At 42.6% G+C, this 24,163-nt stretch overlaps 1 long non-coding RNA gene across 1 annotated transcript in view; it reads right to left on the bottom strand.

Annotated features, from left to right (window-relative positions):
* LOC143942976 (uncharacterized) overlaps positions 1-24,163 on the bottom strand; it is an 83,618-nt gene that overhangs the window by 25,505 nt on the left and 33,950 nt on the right. The window lies entirely within an intron of this gene.

Genomic DNA, 24,163 nt, shown 5'->3' with positions numbered 1-24,163 from the left:
ATGGCAGAGTATTGGCAGAGTATGGCAGAGTATTGGCAGGGTATGGAAGAGTATTGGCGGGTTATTGCAGAGTATTGCCAGAGTATTGCCAGGGTATGGCAGAGTATTGACAGGGTATTGCAGAGTATTGGCAGGGAATTGCAGAGTATTGTCAGGGAATTGCAGAGTATTGGCAGGGTATACCAGAATATTGCAGAGTATTGGCAGGGAATTGCAGAGTATTGGCAGGGTATGGAGGGATGGCTGTGACTGCATTTGTCACAGAGCAGCGCTGTGGGCACTACAGATGCAGCCCAGAGCACTGCTGCCATCCGATCTCTCCCCTCCACTGTACAGATCTGTACACAGAGGGGAGAGAGGAACCGGCATCATCATGATGCCATTTTGTTTACAAGTGATCGCTCCATCACGGAGCGATCATATTGTAAATGGCCAAAGGGTGCACCAAGGTGGCCACCGCTCCGGAGCTAGACCGAAGCCATGGCCTTTCCTAAGGCCGAGGCCGCGGAGCACTCCGGATCACAGTGGGGGCGGTGCCAATCGTATATTCGCACCATAAGACACAGGCACATTTTCCCCCATATTTCTGGGGGAAAAAAGTGCGTCTTATAGTCCGAAAAATATGGTACTTCATAGCACTTCCCTCTTCCAGGAGTGTCTAATTACAGTCAGTGCTGGCTCAGCTCCTCTGCCTCTTCCTTCGCTTCCCTACATAACTTATTTATGTGGCAGCTGGGAGAGGGCTGAAGCGGGAATACTATAGAGCAGTGATGGCAAACCTTGGCACCCCAGATGTTTTGGAACTACATTTCACATGATACTCATGCATTCTGCAGTATAGATGAATATCATGGGAAATGTAGTTCCAAAACATCTGGAATGTCAAGGTTCGTCATCACTGCTATAGAGTGTCACTTACGTAACAGCTTTGAGTCTGTTTGAAATGCTGGCATCCCAGCAGCCAGGGCCTGCCAGCAGTCTCAGAGCTTTTGGATGTCTATACAAAGGAAGATTTTACAGATAAATAAAATTCGTAAAATCTGTTCTTGTCCTATTGAGGAGAAAATCTCCCCGCCATCTCTGGAAGCAGCAATAAAAAGGTAACGCTTTCTCACTTGATTTCAGCCTGTTGTAAACCTCTGAAGGAGCAGAACCCAACTGGGGAGAAAAAGGGGCAGCACTTGGGGACAATCAGGTATGCACATTTGCATATGCTAAAAAGGAGCATGCTGTCAGGAGGAGAAAACAAAGAGATGACCTCATCAGTCTGTTGCTGCTCCTTCGGTACCTAATAATAGGCTTGGGGCAAGATGATGACTATGTTTATTGCCTGACTGAAGTTAAAAAAAAATGTCTGGTCAGCAAGCTGGCTGGGCTGTGCAGTAACCAGTGGCGGAACTACCGCCATAGCGAACCCACGCGGGCGCTATGGGGCCCGCAGCTGAGGGGCCTGGTGAGGATGAGGAATGCTGACATCTCACCCGCGATTTCAAGGCGATCTCCCGCTAGGCGGCTACCTACTGGTGCACTGCTGCCTAGTTTAGCTGGGAGGATGCAGGCCTGGATGGATTATTATGTGAGTGTGGCATGTCAGTCTGCAGGGCCCGGCAGCGGCCACGGCTCTGCCGGCATAGTGATACCTCTGTGTGTTCAGACTCTGCTGACCGTGCAGTGTGCAGACTTCACGGTCTGTTCGACCAGCGATGTCTGTGTCTGCCAATTGAATTGGAGGTGACGCCGCCGCCCGTCAGACCCCACCAATGCCCATCACGATAACAATTAGGCTGCTTCCTGTGTGCCCAGTGAAAGTTGCCGTGACAGCCAATGAGGTGCTGAGCGCAAGCGCGGTTCCCCGCCCACCTTATGATGTCGTTCCCTCCTCCAGTCCCACCCACAATGGAGCAGGGGGGCCCGTGCAGTGCTTTGGCTGGCTGTCCCACATGATCAGCAGTGTGGAATGGAGGCTCAGGCTAGAGCTGAGAAGAAGGTACAGACAGTCTGATGTGTAACAGCATCAGTGAGGCCTGTAATTGGTACAATCTCATGTGTGTAACACAGTGTGTCAGTCAGTGTGTTCTGCAATAATTGCTGCCTAGCTCAAGCCGTAGACAGACAGTTTTAGGCTGGGTTCACACTGCTGCGGTGTAGGAGATCGGATGTGATCCGCACCTCACTGCAGTGCAAATCACATGCGATCTCTGTGCGATGCGATTTCAGCCATACAGATAGTATGGCTGAATTCGCATCGCATCCGGCCCAAACTCGCACAGGACCCTTTTTTTGGTCTGCTGCAGAATCGGATCGCATGGCTGTTCACACCATGCGGTCCGATTCCTGTCCGAGTTTGCAGATCGCACTGCAATATGCGAACTGATTTGGAGGTGTCATTAACTTTTCACTGACACTCCCAGCAGTTCGCATAGGGCAGTGTAAATTGCCGCTGGGAGGCATGCGATGCGGGAACCCGCAGTATATTCGCAGCGTACCCACATCGCAGCAGTGTGAACCCAGCCTTACACACAGTCTGTAGTTGCAGCAATCATATTCAGACTTCACAGTGTACAGTATAATAGCATCATATACATATTTATTATATTATGGACAAATACTGGATACTGTATTGTGGGAAACTGACAAAGCCCAAGGCATACTGCAAGCAGGTACACATAGATAACATCCACCCTCCAAAATTTGTATACACTCTACACACTATGCTGTTGCTTGGGTACTGTGCCACATGTGTGGTAATCTGTTCTTCAATGGCATTAGTTAATTTTTTTTGGGGGGGGGGCCCATACAACCTTTTGCTATGGGGCCCTGTGATTTCTAGTTACGCCCCTGGCAGTAACCCCAAATTCTGGTGCTAATCATTGACCAGCAATCCAGATTGATCTGACCTCTTTATACTCCATTGAGGTCACCCATCATAGTGAATAATCGCAACAGAGGGGTGAAGGAGCCAGGGAATGAAAAGGACAGGAAAGTAGAAATATCTGTTTCTCCCTATGGCTCAATGGGAATCAGAAATGTGTTCTGGAAGACTTGTTTGACATCTGTGAGCACAGGCCCTAACTCAAATGTCACACATTTTTCACAAGATTTGGTTGGAAAATTCAAGAAAGAGAACATTTGGCCGCTTCAAATTTTGACATTAGATGCCATGTTAATGAAGATTGTCCAAAAGTCTTCAAAAGAAAGAAAAGCTGAATGAATGTATGCCAATTTCTCATACATTTAGGAGGTTGATGTGTTTAAAATACAACCTATAATATATACCATACAGTATAAAAAAAAATATATATATATATATATATATATATATATGTGTGTGTATACTGGGTGTGTGTGTGTGTATGTATGTATGTATGTATGTATATATATATATATATATATATATATATATATATATATATATATATATATATATATATATGTGTGTATACTGTGTATGTGTGAATATATATATATATATATATATATATATATATATATATATATATATATATATATATATATATATACAATACTGTATAACCCAGAATGTGCCTTCTTTCTTAACCCTCACAAAATCATCATCAAAGGCCCATGAAATTACTTTTAATCATATCAAAATTCACTAGTGAAAATTAATCTGTATGTTCTTTTGTAAGAAAATCTTGCCTAATTTATAGAAAAGGGATTTTACAAGCTGGTAGCATTTATAGAATGCAAGTCTTTATGTCTGTTATAGGAACTACAGGATTAATAACTATAATTAGCCACCCACTGCATGCCAATATTTTCTTGTTTCATCTTCCCTCTTTACCACTCATACATTAACCACACAATGGAATAATTAAAGAGAATACATCTATAAGCAGGGTGCTTAATGCCAGCTCCATGCTGTGTTGGTACCATCCTCCAACATCAGCAAGGGGTTAATGCTGAAATGAGGATTGATATAGATGGACCAACACCTGCAGATATCCTGTCTTGTTTTACAACTTACTTAAAGTTAAACTCTGGGCACACCAACTTTAATTTGAGTATATTTCCTGATAACTATAAAGAATATATATTAATTTTGTGAGAACCAAACGTGTTTGAAAACCTAGATATTACCTTGTAAATTTAACAAGGCAATTGTTATTGTGCTGTACATGGCCTGTGCAAAAAAACAGAGCGGTGTGTAGGACTCAGCAGGTCCACTAACTACAGGCTGCCTGTAGAAAACCACAGGAGGGGGCGGAGACACGACCAGTCACCCTGCACAAGTTGAGAGAGCAGCAGTGAGCGGTCTTTATTACAGGAAGTCCTGCACAGATGCAAGATAAAGTTATTGTTTTATGATGAATTACTGCACAGATCTGGAAGAAATACTGTATACAAAGGAAACCAAGATTCAAGTAAGAATGCATTTGCCTAATGTATTTAAACATGATTACACATAATTATTAGTGATGTTCAATTACATATAATAATTTAGCAAATTTCTTAGCAAACTCCTTATTAGAAACAATAATCTTATAACCTCCACTTCTACCATCCAACCTGTTATTCAATTGCCACAAAATGAGCATGTCGATTTTTTGTGTAGCATTCTCACAATCCTGAAGACAAGTGAGCTGAAATAAACTGAATCAGCAATAGATCCTATAGAAAAATTATTTTAACAGTTGCCAGTAAACTTAACAGTAGTTAAGTTTCATTTTGTAGTACACACTATAACTACACTATAATATGATGGCAACTATGTGAATGAACAAATTCAAGTTGTGTGTTTTGTTCATCACAGGCACACTAGTGAGTACAAATGTCATCCCCCCTATCTTAAAGTGGTTGTAAATCTCAGACATGAAATATGAACAAAGCATATCCCTCTATAGTGTGTATAATGGGGATGTGTCGCTTCTCTCCAATCAGTTCTCAGAGCTCTCCTCACTGAGCTCTACAGAATGTAAATTCAACTCTTCAGCTAGTATACTGTATGTATTATGTAGGAGAATTTGTTCAATCTCTGTGTATCACCTGAGGATTGACTCTTCACTGGGTATATGTGAGGGTTTACAACAACTTTAAGCCTACAATCATGTCACTTGTCTTTGAATTTACATATATATTCCTCCTGCACCTTGGACCAAACCGATTGTTATAATTGCCCCCTCCTACCAACCCTAAGATCCTGTCTGCTTGTGACATCAGTGGCATCATGACATTATCACTCTGTGCATGGGTTCCAGGCTGGAGAGCGCTTGTGGTTTTGTCAAGAAGGTGATGTCACCAGCGGCTAGGACAATAGGACATTTAAGAGCAAGGGGGTGCGTGAGGCACACACTCCTCTGGTTTTTAGGGGGCTGGAAGCCAGCTGCCTGGGTGGCTAATGAGACTCAACATTGGTCCCCAGTGTCTGCTTCTCCATGGTGGAGACATGCTCTTTCCCAATTGGGCTTCCTCTTTTTTACTCTCTGTGGGATCACACCTTTTCTCTGGAGCATATTTCTCAATTATTTATAGCTGTTTTATCCTAGTTGGAAACTTGCTCTATAACCTTGGTGCAAGGTGGAATCTCTTTTACATAATTTTTTATATGTATGTAATTCGGCGTATATGTGGGGACGTCTCCCCCCTCCCACCGCCCTCCGGTGCTTCTACCAACTCACTGCTTCCATCGGTGAGTCGGACACAGGACCCGGATAATGATCATAGAGATTTCCAGTGGACCAGATGGTCGCCGGAGTCTCTATGATCGTTCGGAGGCCAGGCGCGATGTTATGACGTCACGCCCGGCCTCTGCATTCAAATAACAGCGCCGCCTCGGCTGGGAAGCTGTGATCGTTTTTTTTAATTATTATTATTTTAGGCTTCCCAGCCTAGAGGTGAGATGTGGGGTCTTATTGACCCCATATCTCACTGTAAATAGGTTCGATCATGCCATATTCCTATTACAAGGGATGTTTACTGTAACGCAAAACATGTAACCAGTAAAAAAATTTAAAGCGTCACCTATGGGGATTTTTAAATACCAAAGTTTGGTGCCATTCCACGAGCGCGTGTAATTTTGAAGCGTGACATGTTGGGTATCTATTTACTCAGCGTATCTTCATCTTTCACATTATGCAAAAAAATTGGGCTGTTTTTTTTTTTAAAACGTGAAACTTTTTTTAAACATGAAACAGTTTTTTTCCTGAAAAAAGCGTGTTGGAAAAATTGCTGCGCAAATACTGTGCGAGATAAAAAGTTGCAACAACCACCATTGTATTCTCTAGGGTCTTTGCTAAAAAAAACATATATGATGTTTGGGGGTTCTATGTAATTTTCTAGCACAAAAAAATATGAATTTTACATGTAGGAGAAAAATTTCAGAATTGGCCTGGGTGTGAAGTGGTATAAAAATAAATAAATAAATAAATAAATAAATATAAATATATATATATATATATATATATATATATATATATATATATATATATATATATATATATATAAATAAATATATATTAAATAAATATAAATATAAATAAATATATATATATATATATATATATATATAATTAATTTATTCATGTCATGTCATTTTTTTTGTTCATCGCAGTTAAATGAGTGAGCAAATATCATCATCCTTACCTTAAGCCTGCAATCACATCGTTTGTCTTTGAATTTACATAGATCTTCCCCTTGCATTGGTCTGTGGACCACACAGACTGTTATAATAGCCCCCTCCTACCAGGGCTAAGCTCCTGAGTCCACTGTGCCTCTGGCATTGCTGCACACAAAGCTTCTTCCTGGCAGCACATCACTTCCTACTATCAGACAGAAAGCTTTGTTTTTTCCAGTAGGAGACCAGATTTTCATCACAGCAGCCATTTTTCCTGAGATTTAAACGGTTTACGAGAGATGAATTTTGCTTCAAGAAAATGGCTACTGTGACCAAGACAGTTTATTAAAGCATCCAGAAATAAAGTAGGTTAGTGAATTCAGCCACTGATAAAGGTTGGATGTATAGGGGTGAGCAGGGCTGGAGTTAGATCTATGGGGGTCCAGGGCCCCTATAGGTTTGGTAGGCCCCTCATTCACAGGCATTAATATACAGGCATACCCCACTTTTAAGTACACAATGGGTATTATTTACTAAAGCTGGAAAGTGCAAAATCAGGCTCACTTCTGCATAGAAACCAGGTTTTATTACCAAAGCTTAACTGAACAAGCTGGGGTTAGAAGCTCATTGGTTTCTATGCAGAAGTGAGCCTGATTTTGCACTTTCCAGCTTTAGTAAATAAACCCCATTGTGTACTTAAAAGTGGGCTATGCCTGTACACAGCAAAATAACCTAATTTACACATCAAATACTATGATCTACTAAAGGTAAAAAGACTGTGTACTCTGCAAGGGCGTTTGCTCCAGAGCTTAGTAAATGAGGTAAAGCTTCACTTTGCAAAGAATACCCAATCACATGCAAGGGGGAAAAAACAGCATTTATGCTTGCACATGATTGGATGATGAAAGTCAGCAGAGCTTCTGCTCATTTATTAAGCTTTGGAGCAACTACACATTCTATTTGCTTTTATTAAATAAGCCTCGTAGTCTTTGGACAATTTGTACATACATAAAAAGAGTAAAGTGGTATTAAACCCAAAACGAAAAATTTTATATATTAACGTAAAAAAAGCTTACCAATCATTAGATATGGTGGCTGCATTCATTTTCTGTTTTTAGACTTTTTCTCTTCTGTTTTCATCTGGTGACCTCGATAGTATTACACCTCCTCTATTAGAGCGCTTACATTAATACTGGACAGCAACATTGTTAGTATGGGGTGAGGGGAGTGTTAGATGTAGATGCACTAGCAGCTTTAGGCCGGCTATACACAGAGCAATTTATTTTCCGGCAACCTTGGGTTGTAGGAAAGAAATTTGCTTGATTCCCCTATCAACACAGTGTTGATGCGAGAATCCCTCTTGCTGGGCCATTGTCTTCTCCCTGTGGGGGGGGGGGGGGGGGGGCACCCCCAATGGGAGAAAACTGTGATTATCGCTAGCGACTATAGCAGCCACTTGCTATAATTGCAAAAGAGGTTCCAAATTGATTAATCAATACTTTCAGCCTGCCCATTATTGGTTCGGATCTCAGCGGGTTTCTGCTGAACCGGGCAAAATTCGAACCGTGTATGGCTAGCGTTAGATAACTAAAGCCAAACTCCAGCTAAAAGTTAACAGCTTTTTTTTCCCTTTTGGGATAAAGATTTTACATAAATAAATTATAGCTGTCCATTGTAAGTACCCCTGCCAGTGTTAAATGGTTTGTCTCAAAAATGTAACTGCTACATCAGCAGGACAGCTTGAAATGCAACAGATTTACTGACTGGCTCACCAGGTGAAAATAAAAGAAGGAAAGCCTTAATAAGAAAACAAATGCAGCCATTACATCTATGAATTGGTAACTTGCAATATAATAAATGTTTGCTTTTGGGTTTAATGCTGTTTTAAATTAGTTATACTGGATATATAAAGTAAATACCATATTTATCGGCGTATAACACGCACAAGCGTATAACATGCATCTTCACTGTAAGAGGGACGTTTCAGGAAAAAAACATAAAATTTAAATAAAGAATTTTGAAGCAAAATAAGGGTGAGCACCCATCAATGCAACCTAATCAGTGCCCAGCTGCAGCCTCACCATTGCCCATTAATGCAGCCTAATCAGTGCCCATTTGCAGCCTCACCATTGCCCATTAATGCAGCTTAATCAGTGCCCATCTGCAGCCTTGCCTTTGCCCATCAATGCAGCCTGCTTAGTGCCCAACTGCAGTCTCACCATTGATGGATTACACAAAGCTGGTAACTCCTGTGTACTTGGCGCTCGCAGTCACTCACAGTCCCGCCTCCTGGCCCGCCTCCTATGATAGACTGAACACCGGTCCAATGCCGGGCCAGAAGGCGGGACTGTGTGTGACTGCGAGCGTACACAGGAGTTCCCAGCTCTATGTCGCCCCCTCCTTCCCCTCCGAGACAGCCAGGTATCGGCGTATAACATGCACCCATGATTTGCCCCCTATTTTCAGGGTGATAAGGTGCATTTTGTACGCCAATAAATAGGGTATATCTACAGTGGGGATCGAAAGTTTGGGCACCCCAGGTAAAAATGTGTATTAATGTGCATAACGAAGCCAAGGAAAGATTGAAAAATCTCCAAATGGCATCAAATTACAGATTAGACGTTCTTATAATATGTCAAAAAAAGTTAGATTTTATTTCCATCATTTACACTTTCAAAATTACAGAAAACAAAAAAATGGCGTATGCAAAAGTTTGGGCACCCTGCAGAGTTAATATCTTGTACTGCCCCCTTTGGCAAGTATCACAGCTTGTAAACGCTTTTTGTAGCCAGCCAAGAGTCTTTCAATTCTTGTTTGAGGTATCCTTGCCCATTCTTCCTTACAAAAGTGTTCCAGTTCTTTGAGATTTCTGGGCTGTCTGTCACGCACTGCTCTTTTAAGGTCTATGCATAGATTTTCAATAATGTTGAGGTCAGGAGATTGTGAAGGCCATGGTAAAACCTTCAGTTTACTCCTCTTGGTGTAATCCCCCATGGATTTTGAGGTGTGTTTAGGATCATTATCCATTTGTAGAAGCCATCCTCTCTTTAACTTCAACTTTTTCACAGATGGCATCAAGCTACCATCCAAAATTTGCTGAAATGTTATTGAATCCATTTTTCACTCTACTCGTGAAATGTTCCCTGTGCCACTGGCTGCAATACAACCCCAAAGCATGATTGATCCACCCCCATGCTTAACAGTTGGACAGAGGTTATTTTCATTAAATTCTGTGCCCTTTCTTCTCCAAACATACCTTTGCTCATTCCGGCCAAAAAGTTATATTTTAACCTCATCGGTCCACAGAACTTGTTTCCAAAATGCCACAGGCTTGTCTATATGTTCATTTGCAAAGTTCAAACGCTGATTTTTGTGGTGAGGACGTAGAAGAGGTTTTCTTCTGATGACTCTTCCATGAAGACCATATTTGTACAAGTATCTCTTTATAGTGGAATAGTGTACCACAACTCCAGTGTCTGCCAGATCTTTCTGGAGGGATCGTGCAGTCAAACGTGGGTTTTGAATTGCTTTTCTCACAATCCTGCGAGCTGTTCTGTCTGATATTTTTCTTGGTCTTCCAGATCTTGCTTTAACTTCCACTGTTCCTGATGACTGCCATTTCTTAATTGCATTCCGAACAGAGGATATTGACATCTGAAAACGCTTTGCTATCTTCTTATAGCCTTCTCCAGCTTTGTGAGCGTCAACTATTTTCAGTTTCAGTTTTCTAGACAACTGCTTAGAAGAACCCATGGTGCTGATTGTTGGGGCAAGGTCAGATGAGTCTGGCCATTTAAAGCCTTTGAGATTGACATCACCTGGTCTTCCCAGACGATGATTGAGAACAATCCATGACACTGGCAGGTCTCAGCTTTGCAAAGGGGGCAGTGCATGCTATAAATTCTGCAGGGTGTCCAAACTTTTGCAGACACCATTTTTTTGTTTTCTGTAATTTTGAAAGTGTAAATGATGGAAATAAAATCTAACTTTTTTTGACATATTATAAGAATGTCTAATCTGTAATTTGATGCCACTTGGAGATTTTTCTATCTTTCCTTGGCTTCGTTATGCACATTAATACACATTTTTACCTGGGGTGCCCAAACTTTCGATCCCCACTGTAGATATACCCTATTTATTGGCATACAAAATGCACCTTATCACCCTGAAAATAGGGGGCAAATCATGGGTGCATGTTATACGCCGATACCTGGCTGTCTCGGAGGGGAAGGAGGGGGCGACATAGAGCTGGGAACTCCTGTGTACGCTCGCAGTCACACACAGTCCCGCCTTCTGGCCCGGCATTGGACCGGTGTTCAGTCTATCATAGGAGGCGGGCCAGGAGGCGGGACTGTGAGTGACTGCGAGCGCCAAGTACACAGGAGTTATGCACATTAATACACATTTTTACCTGGGGTGCCCAAACTTTCGATCCCCACTGTATACAGATAAATGCATACCAGCAAAAGTCGATTTTTAGGCAAAACATATTAAAAAGAATGGCTGTCATCAGTTACCTTCTATAAAGGTATAACCTCTCTATGTATGGCCCCCTTGAGCCACCAAATTATATTTAAAAATTATACAATATAAGAGACCAGGGTAAAAACTTTAACAGCTGATTGCAGGGAAAATATTGCTTCCCCAGATACATTTTAATAAAAAAATATATATTTTTAAATTTTTATACTTTTTATACTTTTGTATAGATGAGGTCCCTTTTTGGCAGGGCAATTTCCTCCTTTTGCCCCTTATACTGTAAATGCAACATTAAGACCACTTTCACACTGGGGGCATTTTTCAGGAGCTTTTGGGCTACAAAAAGCGTTTGAAAAACGCCTGAAAAACACCTTCCCTGCAGCCCCAGTGTGAGAGCCAGAGTGCTTTCACACTGGGGAGGTGCGCTTGCAGGACATTAGAAAAAGTCCTGCAAGCAGCATCTTCTGCCAATCACAGCCAGTGAGCCAATAAGGAGAGAGAGGGGATGGGGCCAAGCCACAACTCTGTGTGTGTCTGTTTGTAAGTATGACTTGTGTATAAGTAACTCAGGGACTGCCTATACATCTAAAGTCCAATTTTTTTATTTATTGTTTTCTGGTGACAACTCAAAAGGTTATCAGGGCATATACAATGATAGAATGGTTATCAAGACATATAGAGGGTGTGAATTTCCCTGACAAAGACACAGATGGCAATAAATCAAACCCCACTCCGGCAAAAAAAAAAGTTCTGGCATTAGATTTACTTTAACTCCAATAATTAAAGCCACGACCCTTATGACCCATACACATGAACCGAATATCGTACGAAAACTGTTTTGTTTAGTCAGTATAGTTGTCGTCCGAAAATACAATACAAATACATTACAACACATGACATCACTTCCAATTTTTTTTTTCTGTTGTACGAGAATTTTCGTGACTTTAGTTATCTTTTCAATTTCTACTTGCGACTATTAAGCGAAAAAAGTTGTACGATTTGTCGTATGATATTCGGATCGTGTGTACGGACCATAAGCAAATCATTTTTAACCACTTGCTTACTGGGCACTTAAACCCCCCTCAGTCCTAGACCAATTTTCAGCTTTCAGCGCTGATGCACTTTGAATGACAATTGCGCGGGCATACAACACTGTACCCAAATGAAATTTTTATCATTTTTTTCCCACAAATAGAGCTTTCTTTTGGTGGTATTTATTTACAGCTGGGAGTTTTATTTTTTGCTAAACAAACAAAAAAAGATGCAAAAAAAAAATAAATTATGTTTAATAGTTTGTTATAAAATTTTGCAAACGGGTCATTTTTCTCCTTCATTGAAGTGTGCTGATGAGGCGGCACTGATAGGCTGCACTGGTGGGCACTGATGGGCTGCATTGGTGGGCACTGATAGGCTGCATTGGTGGGCACTGATAGGCTGCACTGGTGGGCACTGATAGGCATAGTTAAGGCGGCACAAATAGGCACAGATAAGGCAGCACCGATGGGCACAGATAAGGCAGCACTGATGGGCAAAGATGGGCACATAAGATGGCACGGATGGGTGGCACAGATGGGTGGCACGGATGGGTGGCACGGATGGGTGGCACGGATGGGCACTGATAGGTACCACTGATAGATGGGACTGATGGGCACTGATAGGTGGCACTGATAGGTGGCTCTGATAGGTGGCACTGCTGGGCACTGATGGGCGGCACTGCTGGGCACTGGTAGATGACACTGATGGGCACGGATATGTGGCACTGGGGTGCAGCACCTTTGTTAAGGCAGATTGTGGGCACTGCTGGGCGGCACTGTGGGCACTGCTGGGTGGCACTGCTGGGTGGCACTGTGGGCACTGCTGGGTGGCACTATGGGCACTGCTGGGTGGCACTGACGGGGGGGCACTTACTTTTTTTAATGTGGCACTTGCAGGGGGCAGGTGGGCACTAGCAGGGCTGGCCGTGATCGGGACTGATGTCCCGATCACGGCCGCCGGTGATCGTCTTTTTTTTTTTCTCCTCGCGCTGTCGGAATAATAGCCGATTACCGGCTCCGTTATATCACATGATCAGCTGTCATTGGCTGACAGCTGATCACGTGATAAGGGGTCGGGATCGACCCCTTGTACGGATCGGTGATCAGGCGAGTCTCGTAGACTCGCCGATCACAGAGCGCGCCGCGCGCGCCCCTCAGGGGGCGCGCAGGCCGCTCGTGCACGGGACGACGTCAATAGACGTAGTCCTAGAAAAGGAGATCCGCGCTGTAGCCGTCATTTGACTATAGCGCGGATCTCAAGTGGTTAATAAGTTTACAGTTGTGTAAAAAAACAAAAAATATCTACAGTATATGTATTTGAACCTGGTGTAAGTACCTACATTTGTCTTGATCTCATGAATGTAACCTTTCTGCTTATTTACTATCTCAAGAAGCTTTTTTCTAGTACTGAATAGACCAATTAGTGTTTTGTTTTTGTGCATCCTGCCATCTTTATCTCTACTGCACACCGGCATGTAACAAATGACCCTTGGGGTTCTACATGCCTCAGAGTCTGCTAAGGGCTTGTCTCGTAAAGCTGGCTATACATTAGTAGCTTTTCGAAAACAGATGTTCATATGAACATTGATACAAAAATTCCCCCCAATACATTCAATGACTTGATGAATGTTGTTCGAAAGTCCTTGATTTTAACATTCAATTTTGGAGTGAATGGACTTTCACAGACTAAAAACACATTCACTGTGAGAAATGTGTTCATTTTAGAAACCTTTTCTATCCTTCTCCTTTGAGTTTCCTTGTCACTGCAGTCAAAAATGAATGCCAATTTGTCCCCATTATCCATTATAAAATCATAAATTCTTAAAATTTTCTTGGTTTCTGTTATAAAATTTTAGAAATAAGTAATTTTTCTCTTTCACTGTTGGGCACTGATGAGGTGACACCGATGGGCGCTGATGAGGCGGCACTGATGAGGTGGCACTAACATGCAGTACTGATAGGGGGCATTGATATGCAGCACTGATGGCCAATGATAGGCAGCACTTATGGGCACTGATATGCAGCACTTATGGGCAGTGATGGGCGGTACTTATGGGCATGGATAGAAGGCACTGATGGGCAATGATAGGTACTGATAGGTGGCACAGAAAGGCTGAACTAATGGGCACTGATAGACGGCACACGGCACATCACTGGTAGGCATTGGTGGGCATCACTGGTGGGCATTGACATTCATAACTGATGGAGCTGCACTGAGCTGAATTAACTTTTACTACTATACAAGTTAGTACTGTTTTTCTTTTTGTCTACATAATGTTGTCTGACTTAATACTTCTCCTGGAAGTCTATTCCAAGCATATCCCAAGCATAGACTACTCATTCGGTATAATAACTATATGAGCCAGCCCACTGCTTGCTCAGAACTGAGAGATCTTGAAAGGAATACTGAGGCTGGGTGCTATGTAGGGTTGTCACCTGTACGGGAATGACCCGGACAGCCTTGTTTTTGACAGCTGTGCCTGGGTTTATATCCTCCTGTAACCCAGACACACACCACAGCATAATCTCCAGCCCCAGCAGTGTGGAAAGTACCTGCTGCCCTCCACCAGCACCATGCCCTCACACCCCCCACCCCCCCCCCCCCCCCCTGCTGAATGCGCTCTCTTCCAAGTACCACCAGCAGCACTCCCCCTGCTCCTGTGGCTACAGTGGTGAGTGCCTTATCCTGCTCCCCCACTCCGATGTGCTCTCTCCCGCCAGCAGCTACTTCCCCCGCCTTCAGCGGCGAGCAACGCTCCCGAGTGAGTCCACCATTGCCCCCCCCCCCGTCAATGTGCCGATAATCAAATGCAGGACACTCTCCCCCACCAGCAGCATGTTTTCCACATCTTCCACCGCTCCAGCAGAGCTAATGTCTAATTGTTACAGGTAAGTAAGAGACTAACCCGGTAGTTCCCCCTCCTTGCCCCTGTCAATGCAGCGCTACTTGCAGGAGCCCAGCAGAAGGAGCAGCCAATGTAGCAATCAGCCTCAGTACAAGGAGCAAGTGCAACCCACAGCTTACAGAATGGGACAGCAGGAGAGAGGTATGTACAGTCCATCACTGAGCACCAATGTCCCCTTTTCCATTCCACTGTCCCCCGTCCATCCCACAGTCTCCCTGTCCATCCCACTGTCCCCCTGTCCATCCCACGGTCCCCTTTTCCCTCTGTCCATCCCCCTGTTCCTCTGTCCATCCCATTGTCCCTCTGTCCATCCCACTGTCTCCTGACTACTCTGCGGTTCCCCTAACCACTCTGCAGCCCCCCTCCACCTTGCTGCCTCCCCCTGTGCTTCCCGCTGGTGTGGGGTTCTTTGGGGTGCTGTGGTTGGGGTGGTCCACTTTGGGGTGCCTTGATGACTGATTTGGAGTGTTGAGATAGAATGGGCAACTTTGGTGGGGTGTTGATATCGTGGATTGCTATAGGTAGGATGGGCTACTTTGAACTGTCAGTGGAAGGTTTGGGTGCAGTGGATAGTAAGGGGTGTTGTAGGTAGGGTGGGTTAATTTAAGCCCCTTTCACAGTTAACGCAATGAAGCTACACCCTCTGTTCGCTGTGGTTTACTACTCTCTTTAAGCCACCCAAAAGTGTCCGAGGTCTTTTACAATCCTATTGTCTATATAGTGTATACTACCAAAAAATGCTTTGCGCCAGAAAAGTGTTCGGGTTTGGCTTGAAGAGAAGGTGGCAACCCTAGTGCTGTGATGTATTTTGACCAGCATTCTTAACCAAAATATTCTTGCGTTACAGTGGAGGTCAAGGATCTGTGCTTTCTGGCAGAGGTTCAGGCATCACAAAACTGGCTAAACAAATTATTTGGCAAATAAAACAGTTTCCAAATATGTATTTCAACACTGTGCCTATCTGCTTTAGCAAAAAATATTGGTTTGTAGGTCTGTAGTATCATTACTGTACGCAGCAATAATGACAGGGTGGGGCGTACATATTAACACCAAACTGGCATCACATCAACCAGGAACCATTTTGCCTTTGGAACTGTTTGCAAAACTATTTGTTACTGTTTTTCCCATATCATCACTGATATGATTAAAATAAAAAAGAAAAGATTAAATTCATCAAGTCCAATTAATTAGGGAGTTTAAAATATTATACTGTATCCATCCAACACTTAAGAAAATATTTCACCGTGCCCTAAGCTGGCTTAGTGGTTAGGTACTTACACGTCTGTGTTACGCAAACTTGCAATCTCTGTACAAGCTTGGGCAGGTTCAGACATTTGCATGACTTATCAGCAGTAATGAAATGCACCATGCCAGCGTGCAAACTTTATTTTACATGGAGAGATTAATTTACTGGGACAACATGATGGCATTGAAAGTAGAGTAGGTAAAAAAAATAAAAAAAAGACTAGCAGGCTTGTTTCATAAGGCAAAAATCAACATATAAATTGCAGTAGCTCAGAGCAGCCAATTCAAATCCTTCTTTCACTGACTTCACCAGAGTAAGCTGGAGGAAAATCTTTTTTTAGTCCCCAATCATATTGTTGTGTTTTGGGAACATGCACGGTTCCATGCGCATTACCTCAATCCCAGAGACTGCACGCCACTTGCAATGCTGCAATGTAGTGAGATTCTTTCAGAATAGTATCCAACATGCACTGCAAAAGGTGCAGGTCCAATTTCTGGGCCTCTGAGGCACGTGCCAGCTGATTCATTTTTAATAGGCTGCTTAACGCTGCTTACATTAAGGCTGGGTTCACACTATTGCTGGGTTTTCCCACATCCAATTCATGTCAGGAGATTGTGAGCGGCACCGGTGCTAATTTGCACAGGAGTCATGTGCATCTACTGGTCTGTTTCAGGTCCAAATTCAGCCAAAAATTTGGGATGAAATCGGACCTGAAACGGTGAACAGGGATGCACCGGACCCCTGTTGTGAGCTGCTCCATGCTGCGGTGTGAACCCAGCCTTAAGTGTAAAACAAAGGAGTGCTTAAACACACTGCAGCAGTTCTGTGTGAACCTAACCTTACGGTTACAGTACTTTACACATCATAATTGCTTGATTGTCTTCATCAGGGATAAGTCTACGGTTTGCTACAAACTCTGGCTTTTAAAACACAGGGCTTGAGTCCTGCAGGAACGCATAGGAACGGCATTCCTGTACTTTTTCCACAGCAGGAACGCCTTTCCTGTTAGCAGCTGCTCTGAAGCCTGCAAAGCTCATACATGATCGCCCATTTTCGGCCGACCAGGAACATGCTCAGTGGTGTAATGGCACAGCCTGGTGCCATTTTTGAATGGAAGGCAGTAACACTTGGTCTCGGCAGCCACAGCAGAGAGCAGGAGGACAGTAGCAGTACACTGATGTGAGTGTCTCATGCTGGCGCCTTGCCACAGCAGAGAGGAGGACACTGATATGAAGGGGGTAGAGGAGAACAATACTGTGGGGGGAAGTGAAGGGGCAAAGGTGGACATTACTGGAGGTGAAGGGGGCAGAGGAGGACATTACTGTGGGGGGGAGGTAAAGGGGGCAAAGGACAATACTGTGGGAGGGAGGTGGAGGGGGTAGAGGTCATTACTGGGGGGGAGTGAAAGGCACAGAAGTGGACATTACTGGGGGGGCAGAGGTAGACATTACTGGGGGGGGAAGGTGAAGGGGGCAGAGGTGGACATTACTAGGGGGATTGAAGGGGCAGGTGGGACTTTGGGTGAGTTCCCACACTTTTTTCCCAGGACTTGACCCCTGGCTTTTCAGGCCTTTCGAAGTGTTATTTCTACCGCTTCTATATATGACATCTTTCCGATATCACTGGTTGCTAAGGAAGAGGCGGATGCTAGCACCCTAGGAACCACTGATGTCACTGGGAATCCCAGCTACTTGAGCAAAGGGATGGAAATCTGCAGTGACATCACTGCCCAAATATAGCCATATATAAGTTCACATATACTTCAAAGTTAAAGTTTGTGTTTTACTTTAGGAGAGTTGTATTCCTCTTTTGATGCTAGATTGCAACACAACCAGAGAAAAAAATTGGATTGTGCAAATTAGCATTAATGAAAAACATGTTGTGCTATCAATATAAAGTGCACACATTCAATCAAGTAAGAAATTCATATATATCAAAAACTGTAAATAAGGATGTGTTAAAAAAACATTCATAAATAAGCCAGTAAAGTCCATCAGAAAAAAGAAGAGAAGTGCTCTTGTGCAAAAAAAAAGTTCATTTATACTTGTGTATCCACAGAAATCCATATTTCAGTGTGGATAGTAAAATCTTCAAACCCAAAAGTGTACACCCAACTCTCAAGCTGCTTACCAGCTACTCTGACCCCAAGATGGGGGTCTGGCTGCACTTTAACCCAATATCCCCATGGGATGAATGGATATCAGGAGCCAGGATACCAGGCTGGGTTACCATACAACCAAGATGTTCAACAGTGAGCTCAGCTACTCTGACCCCAAGATGAGGGTCTGGCTGCGCTTTATCCCAGTATCGCCATGGGATTGATATCAGGAGGCAAGATTCCAGGATGGGTTACCATATGACGAGGATGTTCAACAGTGGGCTCAGAAAAAGGGAGAAGCAAAGGAGGAAGTCATAGTGTAGTAATTAAAAATCCAGGCTTTTTAATAAAGGTTAAAACTACTTACAAGAAGGCAGGAGTAAAATATAACACATAATATATAATATATAATATATGTATATATATATATATATATATATATATATATATATATATATATATATATATGTATATATATATATATGTATATATATATATATATATATATATATATATATATATATATATATATATATATATATATATATATATATATATATATATATATAAAACAATCAATCACATGCTATAGCTCCTCACGTCTAGTTTCGTTCAACAGAAGGGATAAAGGAGTATCTCCTGTGTAAATTGGTAGCATACCATTAGGAAAAGATCAAGTTGGGTTGGCAAGAGCACAAATTAGCATGATGGCAACTTTTTCACAGGTTTGTGAAAGTAAGCACAATAAGTGCAGTAAGCACAAAGGTTACCCAGATCATCTGACAATATTGTTGTTTGAAGCCATTCATCTGAGGAGAGGTTTGATTTTTTTTTTTGATTTTTTTTTGTTTTTTTGGTTAATTAAAATGAAAAGAAAAATGTATCTTCTGGTGCAAAGAGACACTAGGCATAGCTACAGTGGCTCTGAACAAGCTTTCATACTAGAAGGAAGTACTATGATGTCTATTGATGTAATTTCACTTCCTTTGTAAACCTAATGCTGAAGTGGCCCTATGCAGTGCTGTATAAGAAGATCAGAAACTTTTCAGCTCCTGAATTTAGTGCTGAATGCTGGCATCCACAGTCATCAATTCTTGCAGGAAACCCATGCTCAAGAGCCTCCAAAGTGGCTAATTCCCTGTGCCATTTTAAAATGACACTTTTGATTGAAGTGGTTAATATGGAAGCCAAAGCATAGCTCCCAACTGTCCCTGATTTCGAGGGACTGTCCCTGATTTGGAACAAAGTTCCTCTGTCCCTCTTTCCTCCCCATTTGTCCCTCATTTTGGTCTCATCTATATAATTGTATAAAAAATACACTTTTTATCTTTTAAAAAGTGTTTCCTAGTGCTAAACCTTTCATCCAATTTCTAAATTGTTGCATTTGTACATTACAAATGTTTTGTAAAAAAAAAGGTTTAACTAATAATTATTTTGGTATAATATTCCTTTAAAGTGGTTGTAAATCCTTACAACACACTTTGACCTACAGGTAAGCCTAGATTAAGGCTTATCTGTAGGTCCAAGAAATATCTCCTAAACCTATATGGTTTAGGAGATATTTGCCCGAATACAGGCACCGCTGTCTACGGCGCATGCGCCGTAGACAGCGGCGCGCAGGTGCACTGAGCGCGGCATATTCAACGACGGAGCTGCCGCGCGTGTCGGCTCCCTGCGCATGCGCGGGAGTGGCGTCATCGCGGCTTCGCCAAATGACAGCGGCGGAGCTGCGAGACCCCACCAAGAAGATGGATGCGGCGGACTACAGGGGACAGCGGTGACTTCGCTGGCTCCTGTGTCAGGTAAGTGACACATAATGGACTACAATGCGATGCATTGTAGTCCATTATGCTTTGCCTTTGCAGGGAATGAAAGAGGAAGTAAACTCATCAGGGTTTACTTCCTCTTTAAGGGGGTGTGGCAGGGGGTGTGTCCCATGCCTACATACTTTTGCTAATGTGTCCCTCGTTCCCATCTTAAAAAGTTGGGAGGTATGCAAAGTAGCATTTATCATGGGCCCTTCAGGACTGGGACCCTCATTAAAGACCTGCTAGCATAACAGAATTTTTTTAAGGATTACCCTTTACATTTGATCAGTGTGATGATGATCCACCTTTAAATGTGATTAGGAGAGCATCGGGAGTGCTGCTGATAAAGTGCATAGATAGAGGTTTTTAACTTTTTTTCATCTTTTGTTACATCTTAAAGTGGTTGTAAACTCCTGATTAATTGTACCTATAGGTAAGCTTATAATAAGGCTTACCTATAGGTACTGTTAGGTACTGTTAATATCTCCTAAACGTGCAGGAGATATTTGCTGTATATGCAGTCGATGACATCATCGGCACATGCGCTCTGAAGGAACGGCCACTCTGCCCACAGCAACTGATTGATAGTTAGCTCTTCAATTTGTAGCTACATTTATTTTATATTAATTGAAGCCTTTTCCCTTTTATTTTGTAGATTTTAACTTTTAGCTTGGGGTAATTAGAGCACATCAGATAGTTACTGCTGTTCATTCAAGAGTTGCCTTTTTTTAGAACCTGTAAAAAAAAAAAATACAATTTATGTAAAAACTGAAGCAGTTGCCAATCAGCTTCTATCTTTCATTTTCAAAGCTTAACTGAACAAGCTGAAGTTAGAAGCTTATTGATTGCCATGCACAGCTGCTCTACATTCTGTCTGGACTGCACACCGTCACCCTAAGTGCACTGCAACCCCCTGATCTCACACCACCCATAGACAACTCCCAGGGTTTGAGAGGGGTGACATGCCCTCATTAAAGGCTGCCTGATTTCCTTCTTCTACCCCTCACTGCCAGCACTCAAGCCCTCCTCCTCACTGCCAGCCACTGGAATGGTAAAAACACTAGAGATACTCACCCAAGCTCTACTGCTATGTCAACGATACATATGCAGAGTATCAACGCTCTGGCTGCAATGTCCAGTGTAACTAGCGGTGACACAGTGGGTTTCCTCCGGGTACTCTGGTTTCCTCCCACACCCCAAAGACATGCAGGTAGGTTAATTGGCTTCTGTCCAAAAATTGGCCCTAGTATATGAATAGGGACCCTGGATTGTGGGCTACTTGACGGTAGGGACCAATGGGAGTGTGCAATGTACAGGGATAGGGACAATTGTAGACACTCACTCAGGTTGAACTGGATGGACTGGTGTCTTTATTCAATTCTAACTATGTAACTATTAATCAAGCAAAAAGCTGGTCACTTGATGCTTCTTCCTTTTCTAAACATTATTGATGCACTGAAGCAATGACATTATCTATATGTGCTAATGCATTTTGGCCATAGCGTTCCTCATAGCATTGAGGAAGGCTATGGCCAGAACATGTTAGCACATATGGATTTTGTCATTGCTGTAGTGCATTAATAAAGTTTACAAAGAAGTGGTCGGCTTTTTGTTTGATGAATGGTGAAAACACTAGTTCCCTAGAGCCTCTCCGGACTGCCACTCTCAAATATTTCAGCATTTTCTGAAGACTTAAGGATGTGAAAACAAAAATAAAAGCTCAGTGTGAGGTTGGAAAACAGGATCGGTCTTGTTGGCAAATGTATGGCAGAGGTTATGGTGGATTGGAGAAAATAGAGGAGCAGATAAAAGTAGTAGAGGAGGAGAAAGAGGGGAATGCTTACCACCTTCTACCTCCACACGCAATACTTCTCTACCTCTCCTTTTACGCCTACCTTTCATATTTTTTTTGGCAGTCCTGATTTTAGAATGAATTCAGCCTGTGGCCCTAAGATTTGACGTTCACGCTTCTTGCTGCTGCCAGCCCTTTCCCCTGGCTTTATAATTTCTGCTTTCTATTTGCTGCTGCCTCCCTAGCCTTTCCCCTGAGTTGTGGAAGGATTGTCTATGGCTATAGGTTTTGCCCATGCAACTATGCCTCCAGTGCCCCAACTATAATAAAATAAATAATAATATTTCCTTCCTCGCTTCTTGACCACCAGAACCTCAATCCTCTTCTTCCACATATTCCATTGTAGTCATCATTTATATGATTAAGGAGCTGCATGAGAGTGCTGCCACCAGCCAGGATGGCCTTGCCACGTAGTTTTAAAAATGTTTTTGTTTTTGCTGATCCCCGCTACCATCTGGAGCTGCACTGTCAAGCCATTGTGCAATATTTGTGGCCCTTGTCTCTCAAAGAATATACTGTAATTTCTATTTCAGGATAAAATCTCTCTCTCCCTCATATGCTGTGGCATAATCAGACTGTTCATGTATTGTCCAGCAGCTGAACAATATTTTTGACTATTATTTCTCAGATAATACACTCTGATTTTTATAAAACCCTCCTTGTGTCTTTCAATTTGCTGCCTATTCAGGTGCTCCCATACTGTCCTGATGCAAGCCAATATCTACCAAAAACATTTCTCAAATCAATTTTTTTCATTTTTTGGGAATAAGTAGGAACATGAGTATGGAAGGGGATATTCAAGGAATGTGGTTTTAAAGAAGTTTGTGTTTTGACATTTTATTAACCACTTTCAGACCGGATCATTGGCTTAAGACCAGACCACTTTTTGCGATTCGGCACTGCGCCGCTTTAACTGACAATTGCGCGGTCGTGCGACGTGGCTCCCAAACAAAATTGACATCCTTTTTTCCCACAAATAGAGCTTTCTTTTGGTGGTATTTGATCAACCCTGCAGTTTTTATTTTTTGCGCTATAAACAAGAATAGAGCGACAATTTTGAAAAAAAGCATTATTTTTTACTTTTTGTTATAATAAATACCCCAAAAATATATAAAAAAACATTTTTTTCCCTCAGTTTAGGCCAATATGTATTCTTCTACATATTTTTGGTAAAAAAATCGCAATAAGCGATTATTGATTGGTTTGCGCAAAAGTTATAGCGTTTACAAAATAGGGGATAGTTTTATGGCATTTTTATAAATTTTTTTTTTTTTACTAGTAATGGCGGTGATCAGTGATTTTTATTGTAACTGCGACATTATGGCGGACACATCTGACATTTTTGACACATTTTTGGGACCATTGTCATTTATACAGCAATCAGTGCTATACAAATACACTGATTCCTGTGTAAATGACACTGGCAGTGAAGGAGTTAACCATGGGGTGGCAGTGTAGGGGTTAAGTGTTCCTAGGGGCGTTTTACTAACTGTGGGCAGCTGGGCTTTGAGTTAGTGAACACTGATCTCTGCTCCAATCACATGGAGAAGAGATCAGCGTCACTTGTTGCTAGGCAGAACGGGGAGATGCTGTTTACAACGGCATCTCCCCATTCAGCCTCCCCGGGAGACGATACGGACTCACGGGGGTCCCGACTGGCACGCGAGCATGCCGCCAGCGGCGCGCACGCGATGGCAGGGTGCATATAGAAATGGACGTGCCTGTACACCAATATGCCTGCCCCTGCCATTCTGCCGACATACATCACCGTGTGCCAGTCGGGAACTGGTTAAAGTATAAGGCAATGTAGTGTGCGTACTGCGAAAAAAGAAGAACTAATAAACTGTTTTGTTGCTGGCCAATTTGTATGAAGTTGAGGGCTTCAGTTTGATTTTTTTATGAGTAAACTTTCCTATAACTTTTAGATCTGTTGTGGATGCCACTTCCATCAATCAATTCAGCCTCACTGCTGATGGGGAAAAAAACAGGTGCCTCAGCCAAAACTATAAAAAAAAAGCCCTTTTTTTCCAAGTTGAAATGAATCAGTTTGGGGTGCTGCTGTTGTACTTATGCCAAGCCAATTGTAAAAAAAAATATTTACACATGGAATATATATGGTGTAGCTGATGCTGTTTGTGAAAATTCTATAGTTCCCATGCTTTACGT

This window comes from Lithobates pipiens, unplaced genomic scaffold (genome assembly GCF_037356315.1).
Source record: "Lithobates pipiens isolate NorthernLeopardFrog02 unplaced genomic scaffold, aLitPip1_a1.2 Scaffold_30, whole genome shotgun sequence".
In the NCBI taxonomy this organism is placed as follows: Eukaryota; Metazoa; Chordata; class Amphibia; order Anura; family Ranidae; genus Lithobates; species Lithobates pipiens.
Note: the sequence above shows the minus strand (reverse complement) of the source record. Positions and strands in the feature narration are given on the sequence as shown.